The sequence below is a fragment of the Oryza glaberrima genome, chromosome 5 (assembly GCF_000147395.1).
Source record: "Oryza glaberrima chromosome 5, OglaRS2, whole genome shotgun sequence".
Lineage (NCBI taxonomy): Eukaryota > Viridiplantae > Streptophyta > Magnoliopsida > Poales > Poaceae > Oryza > Oryza glaberrima.
Genome location: NC_068330.1, coordinates 11195508 through 11205814, shown reverse-complemented (window position 1 = coordinate 11205814; position 10307 = coordinate 11195508).

The following is a 10307-nucleotide window of genomic DNA, read 5'->3' as shown; positions in this document are numbered from 1 at the left end:
TTTTTCGAAGTAATTGTCATTAATTTTTCGACTTTAAATAATTTTAATGCACTATTTACTATTTTAGAAACACATATGTAGTGAAATTCAATATTCAGTGCTATTATCTATAGTCCCAGTTCTTAGCCCTAACCGGGTTTAAAAAGAATTTGGAAATAGCGGGAAAACATCTTTAGTCCCGGTTGGTGAGAACAACCGGGACTAAAGATATCTTTAGTCCCGGTTCGTAACAACAACCGGGAGTAAAGATCTTATCTTTAGTCCCGGTTGTTCTCACCAACCGGGACTAAAGATATCTTCAGTCCCGGTTGTTCTCACCAACCGGGACTAAAGATATCTTGATCTAGGGGTATATATATTCCCGATGCGTCCTCGTCTTCTCCTCCAACACTTAGAAGTTTCTTCCCCCCGATCTCGGCTTCTCCTTCGCCGCCACTGCCTAGGGCATCCCCACGCCGACGCCGCCTCCCCTCTCTCTCGATCTCGATCTCTCTCTCTCTCATCTCCAAACCACCCCGGCCTCGTTGCCAACGCCGCCGCCGACATCGACGCGGCCGACCCCGACTCCGCGTCCCGTCGATGTCGACGCCGCTATGCCACTGCCACACCGCCGCCCCCGCGTCGGCACGCCGCACTGCCACGCCACCGCCCCCACCTCGGCACGCCGCCGCGCCACGCCGCCGGGCCGCACCACGCCGCCGCACCGCTGCCACGCCGCCCCTCCGCTTCTGCCCATAGACTAAACGCGAATGAACGTGAAGGAACGGGAACGAAACGCGAACGAAACGTGAACTTAACGAGAACGAACGCGAACGAAACATGAACGAACGTGAATGAAACGCGAATGAAACGTGAACGAACGTGAATGAAACGTGAACGAACCTGAACGAAACGTGAACGAACGTGAATGAAACGTGAACGAACGCGAACAAAACGTCAATGAACGCGAGCGAACATGAGCGAAACGAGAACGAACGTGAACGAAACGTGTGAACGAACGTGAAGGTATGCAATTGAACTAAAAGTGTGAGAATGAACGTGAACAAAACGCGAACGAACGGTCGCCTTTTATGATTATTAAACTTAGCATATATATATGATTATATATACTTGAAAACGTGAAATACAATACATGTTCCTTTGCGTTTAGACTAATACATTTTTTTGAATGTTGCAGAAAAGACGTCATCGTCGTCGTCCCTCTAGCCAAAGTGGTAGCTAGCCCTCGAAGGAATTCGTGCAGGCAAGTGATGTAAAGATATGATTGTTAGATTTTTAATATAAGACTATTAGATTTTTAATATTAGATTATTAGATTATTAGACTTAGTAAATGTGAGTGTTAGAGATTATTAGAGTTTTAGACTTAGCATATGTGAGTGTTAGAGATTGTTAGAGATTTATATAAGATTCTTAGATTTTTAATATAGGATTATTAATTAGACTTAGCATATGTGAGTGTTAGACTTAGCATATATGATTATTACAATTTTAATATAAGATTATTAGATGTAATATACGACACTTAGACTTAGATTTTATATATGATTATTTAACTATTTTATTATTTGAGATCAAATGTACGACACTTAGACTTAGCATATGATTATTTGAGTTCTAATATACAACAGTTAGACTTAGCATATATGATTATTAGATGTAATATATGACACTTAGACTTAGATTTTATATATGATTATTTAACTATTTGATTATTTGAGATCTAATGTACGACACTTAGACTTAGCATATGATTATTTGAGTTCTAATATACGTTAGACTTAGCATATATGATTATTTGACTTCTAATATACAACAGTTAGACTTAGCATATATGATTATTAGATTTTTAATATAAGATTATTAGAGTTTTAATATATGAAACTTAATTAGACTTAGCATATATGATTATCTAGGGTTCTAATATACGACACTTAGACTTAGCATATATGATTGTTAGAGTTTTAATACAAGATTAGTACAGTTTTAATATTAGGCTTAGCAAATATGACCTATAGACTTAGCAAATATTTCTTGTATGAACAGATGGCTGATCGCGATGAGGAACAGAAACAGTACGATACAATTGCAGAGGGAAGCAGCCAGTACTGGAACGAAGAAGAGGGGAACGAGGATCCAAACCAGTACTTGAACAAGGAAGGGAACGTGGAGAGGGATGTGGAGGGGAACGTGGAGAGGGATGCGGAGGGGAACGAGGAGGAGGAGGCTAGTGGAAGTCAACTGTCACACCCTAAAAATCCTAAATATATAAATTTTTGTTTAATTGGAATTATTAGAATTTATTTTAAAAGCCTAGAAGAGAAGATCTAATTTTAAATAATAAATTCCAATATAAAATGGGGCCAGATAAAATTTCATTAAATACTTTGCTTGATTCTATAATTCCTAGATTTTTCTGGGATTTATTTGAGCTAAGGAAGTATTTTTAATAAATGGAATTGCATTTCATGAATAATTTAAATTGGAAAAAGTTTTAAAAAGTCTCTTTTGGCTTTGGGCCGAAAGTCGGCCCAAAACCCTCTCTCTCTCTCTCTCTCTGGCCCAAGCCGGCCCAGTCCGCAGCCGAGCCGCCGCTCGCGCGCGCTCCCGCTCGCTGACAGGAGGGGCCCACCTGTCGGACTCTTCGTCTTCCTCGCGCCGCCGCCGCCCGAAACCCTAGCGCCGTGCCGCCGCCATCTCCTTCCAAATCCGGCCGATCCTTTCCATTTCCGATGAAATCGATAGAGGGGAAATGATCTTCTCGATCTCCTCTATCTTTTCTCTTTTGGAATCATCGGCTAAAATCGTTTGGAAATTCGTGGATTCGAGGTCGAATCGGATCGGTCTCTCTCCTCCGAACCCTAGACTTTCCTTCTCGTCGCCGGCCGCCGTGGGCCTTCGCCGCCGTGTCCTTGCCCCTATAAAAGGATCCCCAGGTCCGCCGCTACCCGCCGCCACCCTCGCCTTCGCCTCTCGTCGCCGGTAGAGTCCTAGCACCGTGTAGCCTCGCGCCGCCGCCGTCGCCGCAGCTCCAGCCGTGCGCCGCCGTCGCTCCGGTCGTCGCCGTCGCTCGGGAAGGCCGCCGTCGTGGTCGCCGTCGCGTCGCCGTCCTCGTCCGCCCCTCCGCCGTCGCTGTCGACCGCCGGAACACCGTCGCCGTCGTCAAGCCGGAGGTCGCCGCTGCTTCTTCTTCGCCGCCGTCGCCGTCCGTTGATCTTCCGCCGTTATTTTGGTCACCGGTGAGTTCGCCGCGTCGCCCTCTACGTGCTGGTGCCATCCGTTCGTGCTGTCCCGCCGTCGTTCGTCGGCGAGCTTGCGCGCCCGCGCCGCCGCCGGTGGTCCGTCGTCGTCTCCCGTGGTCCGGCCGTGGACTGAACGATCTCGGCCGTTCGTTTCGGTCGGATCAATCTTAGCCGTCCGTTCTCATGAACCGTCGCCGTGCGCCCGGTCCACCGCAAACCCTAGCCGCTGACGCAATAAATCCTCTTTTCCTTTTCAAAAATAATTCATTATTGCGTCATAATTCAATTAAAATCCATATAAGTGTTCTAATCCGATTTAATCTTTAAAAATTCATAACTAATTCATCTTAGCTCGGATTTAGTTGGTTCAAGTCTCTAAATTTTTCTAAAATTGAGATCTACATGTTAAAAATATCCACATGTACTTTTCATACTTGTTTATGTGCTGTTTTGGTGTTTTGCTCTTTTCTCTTTAGATTCCGACATTTCCGGAGAGTCCGTTTTCGCAGGAGAAGAATTTGAAGAGTTCCGAGGCCAGCAAGGCAAGTCACACAGATCCCAAACAACCCTTTGAGCATGTTGATCCCGTTTAAAGCTATTGTTTCTATTCAACTATTGCATTTATTTTTGAATGTCATTGGGTGGAATTAACCTATTGTTTGTTATAGCCCTTTTGTTCTTGATTACTTTATTCCTTGATACCTTGGGTTATTATAAATTGACTAGTTGAGCTTTATATATCGGTTCAGCTAGATATTAGATATGATTGCTTAGCCATGCTTAGAAACCTTAGCACACTATTGGGATAATTTATGATTCACAATTATTTAATGATGGTTTAATGATAGCTCACGATGGTCAATCGTGATTGGTTAATTAATTAGATTGCCAACTAAAACTTGATAATGGTGGGTTGTGAGCACATGGTTTTGATGGTCGTGCTCATGACAATTAAGGACCGGTTCACGAGTTTCGGTTGTGAAACATTAACCGTGCCAACCACAAGCCAGCGTGGGCAACGGCTTTACCTTTTGTATAACATGGTTCATTGCAGAGCACCAGACTGAGAAGTGGCGGAGATAAGCCCACGGGGGTCGCTGGGGAGTCCATGCCTTGTTTATAAGGGGGTGATTATGATCCAGGAACGGTGCGCTGTGGTGGATTGTGTTGTGCGAGGGGTACTGTCACAGCTCCTTTCTGAGGTACCGTGGGGGTATCAAGGCGCATGGTGACATGTCGTGGGGCTGTGTCTTGTGGGTACAGTGGTACACCTCTGGTCAGAATAAAACTATTCGAATAGCCGTGCCCGCGGTTATGAGCGGGTCTAACAATGTCTTTCGTGATTAGTCTCACACCTCTCATCATAATGAAAGATGCTATAACTAGTAATAATTTGATTAGCTCCTGGTTTGGAATGGTATATTCCTGGTTTGGAGATAGAACTGTGCAGCCGGGATTGGTTGTTCAGAATGGTTGGGCCTATGCAACAGGGTATGTTGTATAGCGTTGGATTAATAATGTTTAATTATTACTTAACTATTTTATTAAATTCTGAAATGTCTTTTAAATGCTGTTTATGCAAATGAAACCCTACTATGCCATCCTTTGTTATCCTGTGCACTTGCATAATTGCTGCGTGGCTTGCTGAGTATGTCATATACTCACCTTGCAATCATTCATCAGAGGAGGAGTTCTACAGTGATGCTGATGGTGTGGAGGATTAGGTGTAGCCCTGGTCAAGCTGCCTGTGGAGTGGAGTCGTCTGCGCCGTTTATCTTATTTTTTTTTCCGCTGCTTAGATCTTTACTGATTGAGAGGAACTATCTACCTCTATAATGACATTTGATTCGCTTATTAATTAGAGTAATAATTGTACTCTATTATCAATTTGTTATTGTGTGCCTCGGCTGATTCCTGGACGAGGGTTCACACACATGTAAGCGTTTGGAATTTTGGATAGAAATTCCGGGCGTGACATCAACCCTCCGCTGGACAGAAGAGGGCACGCGGACAACGAGGTGCCGCGAAGAAGCTAGAGGGTCGACACATCATAACAGAAGTGGACGAAGACGGCTGACCAAGTGTCCCGGCAGAAGCAGCCAAGAATTACGTACGACACAGCGGTTGGGTTGTGCGGGATAACATGCCGGTTAGTACGGTGTACTGGCGCAGAACAAGGGCACACGGAGATCATGAGAGCTTTGTCCCAGATTCGGAGAAAGAGATGCTGTGGACCACAATGCTCGAGACATTCACCCTTCCTGCAGGTACAGAGAACATAGTGAAAAGGTGGACTCTAAAGAAAATGGAAGAACAGTTCCAGAACTTCAAGGGAGATCTCTACAAGAAATACATCCTGAAGGGGATGACACCGAACTTCGACCTATTCCGCAAGCTGAGGGATCATTGGGACGAGTTCGTTGCTTACAAGACAGGGCAACAAGGGCAAGCGATGATGGACAGAAACAAAGAAAATGCCGCCAAGAAGAAGTACCATCACCACCTTGGGTCAGGCGGCTATATCGTCGCAATGCTGAAGTGGGAGGAGATGGAAGCAAGCTTGATTGAGAGGGGTATCAAACCGGCCACCGCTAAATGGCCGGATCGATCGAAGTTCTGGTACTATGCTCACGGTGGAACGCTTAACCCAGTTGATGGCTCCCTGGTGTTCAGCGATCAGATACGCGAGGCGGCCAGTCGACTAACGGACGCAGTGGAAGCCTCTTCTTAGGGGACATTCCGACCCGACAGAGAGAAGGACAAGCTGTCACTCGCCCTGCAGACTCCCGAGCATCCAGGACGAACACAAGGGAAAGGTGTGGTTCCATGGAAGATTGGATTCAAGGAGGACATCCACACGTATAGGAGTCGGATGAGGAGCAAGAGAGATACCGAGGCGAAGATTGCAGATCTTGAGTACAGGGTATCGAGCTACGTGCTCAGCATGCAAGAGGAGGTGGCAAGGGAGGTGGATGAACGTATGGCCGCACATCGGTCCCAGGATCCCTAGCCGTACATTCCTCCTGCAATGGTCAGCCCATCAGGCAATCGTAGCAGCTGCGCCTCAACGGGGCAGCTAGGATCACAGAGCATGGACGCCATGTAAATTCAGGACGAAACCACCTGCCTCGTTGATGAGATCACGCAGCGGACACCGTGTGAGCTGCATATTCCCTTCAAGAACTTATCAATCAAGGTATGCTCGTAGTTTTATGATTTTTTACTTGCACATTCCGCAAGTTGCTTCTTAGGTTGATTACTAATAGATAACCTCTCATCACGTGAAGGTGGCGTCGGGAATGGCCATTCTAATGGACCCTTCAGGGACTTACCACTGCAGGCCGATTCCAGCTGGATACTCAAGGGTCGAAGTTGAGCTGGTGGAAGCCGCGTACGAGGACCTCGAGTTGGACTACCCTGGAGGAGACGGTGAGACGCATCTACGAGACACAAGCCACGCCATTATACTATGGTGCAAGCGGTACATCATCCTCCCTGGGCGACAAGCGGCGTCTCGTGCACCATCTCCTCCGACTCCTCCACCGTCTCCTCCTCACGCTCCTCTACCCTCTCCTCCTCAGGCTCCTGCACCGTCTCCTCCTGATCAGGCTCCTACACCGACTCCTCCTCAGGATCCTGCACAGACTCCTCCTCAAGCTCCTGCACTGACTCCTCCTCAGGCTCCTGCGCGGTGTCCTCCAGCACCTTCCAAGTCAAGAACTCACCAAGCTCCACCGCCTGCCCCCACAAGGGCAACAAAGAAGGCGAAAGTTGACGCCGCCAAGAACAAGGAGCCACCGTACGATTGCACGCAAGAGGAGCTTGACGCTTACGTGGCAGCAGAAGTGAAGAGGCAATTGAAGCCTCGGAATCCAGAAAAGAAGATTCCTATAGACCCGAGTGCCAAGAAGTTCTTCAGGAGTATGTCGGCACCAGTCAAGGAGGCCATAAAGCTAACGGACTATGAGCGAACACTTAACAAAGCATATTATGGGAAGTCCAAAAAAGTCCCTCAGCTTGGAGAGCAGCCAAACCAGGAGGTCGAGCCGTTGGTGACCGGGCAAGAAATTGGAATAAAAGAATTCATTTCTGACACCGGGCTAACTACGGATCAGTTGATTAAAGGCGCACCAATCCCAAAGGCGGAAGTGAGACACCAGTACGAACTCGGTAAACCGCTTGTCAAGCCTGAGCAGCTGCAGTCCCTACCGACACAGATGTACAAATTCCATCAACGGTACATGGAGATGAGCACCAGCGGTAGGGAGATTATTGGAGCGAGGATCAAGATCTCCGACTTCTTACAAGATGAAGATGTTCTCTAGATCAATTTCAAGGATATCTACGAACTATACCAGCTGAACGCCCTCGACGTATCTATTCTGAGTGCATGGATTTTGTACGTATCGTTGAGTTATATTTCTTACGTTCCTTTCATTAGCTCCTTGTACATATATGTACACCATATATAACAATTCCTTTATATCGTTGTAGAATGGAGATTCAAAGGGCCAGACGGCGGGGGGTTTACGATATTGGATTCATCGACCCTAGGAAAGTAAACTGTAAAATGATTGACAAGTATCCGCAAGCCACAGAGGACAATCTCGTCCATCTCCTGAAGGAGCAGCATTTCAAGACGTTCATACTATTGCCGTATAATACAGAGTTACTTTGTACTGTCTTCCGAAAAAATTTCGTTCCCGTACATATAGATGTACAGTTTTTCATATATCACCTCACAAATTGCAGATTCCACTGGGTCCTTTTACTCTTCGACTTGGAGGCCTGCAGAGTCAAAGTCTATGACTCAATGGATAAAAAAGATTCTACTTTTGACAAGGTTTTTGAACTTATAGACAGGTAATGTCATAAGTTCCAATGTTATTACGATTTTCGCTATTAATTGCTACTACGAATCATAGCTTTAAACTCCATGTAGGGCTTGGTATCGGTTCCGTCATTTGGTCCACGGCAATTGGAAAGAAAAACTTAGGCGGAGGTTCAAATTTCCTGTGAGTACATGCTCTACATTTATATTGAATCTCTAATTCAAATATAAGTGTATATTAATTAAATCTCTCGCCGTTTGTCATGTATATATATAGTGCAAAGCAAGACCAGGGAACTAACTTGTGCGACTACTACGTATGAGAGTATTACCACTGCCTTACAACCCAAATCTACACCACAAGAGAGCTCGATGTACGTACAAATAAATTCAAAATTTCATTGTGTACGTATCGATTTGTTGTTTACTAATTAATTTCATACATTTATAGGTTATTCACATGAGGGATAACCTCACACACACAAGGAATTTATCACGGCGGTTCAAGAACAACTCATGGGATTCATCAACGAACAAGTCCTTGATCCCGAGGGTGAATTCTACTACGACGGAAATACAGTTCATAAGTCGTTAGCTTCTGAGATAACGACTACTACGTCAAAGTCATAGCTACCAAGGACATAATGAATTGTAAATAATACATGTCTATTTTTATGTATGTACACATTTACTTCAGTGTAAATATATATTTTTGTCATATATATTTACATATGCATTTGCATACATATATGTAGAAATACACATATGTATATGTATATATATATATATATATATATATATATATATATATATATATATATATATATATATATATATATATATATATATATATATATATATATGTATGTATGTATATATATATGTGTATATCTATATATATATATGTGTATATATATACACACACCACATACATCTATATATATATATATATATATATATATATATATATATATATATATATATATATATATATATGTATGTGTGTGTGTGTATGTATGTATATGTATGTATGTATGTATATGTGTGTATACATATGTATATTTGTATATATATACATATATATATGTGTATATACATATATATGTATACATACATATATATATGTGTACATATACATACATATATACATATACATACATATATATATGTACATATACATATATGTGTGTATACATATGTATATGTGTATACATATATACATATACATACATATATATATATGTACATATATGTATATATATGTACATAAGATTTTGATCTCAACAGATCCTGCTGCGAGCATGGTTGCTTTCCACATAAATATCAATAACCTATTGCAATCTTTTCCACATAATAAACCATCATCATCCACAAAAAGGCATGATACCATTCCCCAAACACCATACATACTGCATAATCATCCCAATTCATTCCTTCCACAATATATACTCCGGACCCAGCCAAAAGCACCATGTAGATCTTGTGCCTACAAAGATTCTTGCCAAAAGAAACTTAAAAGCCAAAATCCCATGAGTACCACATACGAAAATCTCCAACCTAGATTAAGCTTCAAGACGGAGCAAACTTTATCTTGCTTTGGGCAAGACATCCTCGATCTTGTTTGGCAAAAGTTTAAGGAGAGACAAATGAAAGTATTCCTTGGACTCCAAGATTATTTCTTTGATCTCTTAGAAGGAAGAGAAAGAAACCCAGCCATACGAGTAATCATATATATGCTCCCTCTCTTAAGGCTAGATGATCAGGCAATCTCTGACCCATCCTATAGATTCCTGGTTCTCAAAGCTGAGATAAATCTCCAAAGATTCCGGAACCTACCCACATACAACCATGAAGAAATATCTCTCCAAACCATTATAGATCATGGTCTTGTGAATTCCATCTATGCAACCCTCGATCAGATCCTTCAATCTGATTTAAGAGGCGCTGTGAAAGATGTCTGCAGGAGACTTGGACATGGAAGATACAGGATTATCTTCTCCTCCATACCACCAAAATTCACACCACCTGTTCGTCCAGCAATTCATTATATATATATCATGAATGGACAATTTAATTTTCAAGAAGACGGTCCTAGCAAATTATCGGATGAAGAGGAAGAAATATATACAACAATTGCTAATCATGAAAATTGGAGATTATTTTCTGAAGCTGCAGAAATTGAAGAAGCTATCTCCACAGATTATGAATATCAGCTGGTTTTCCAAAACAAGATCA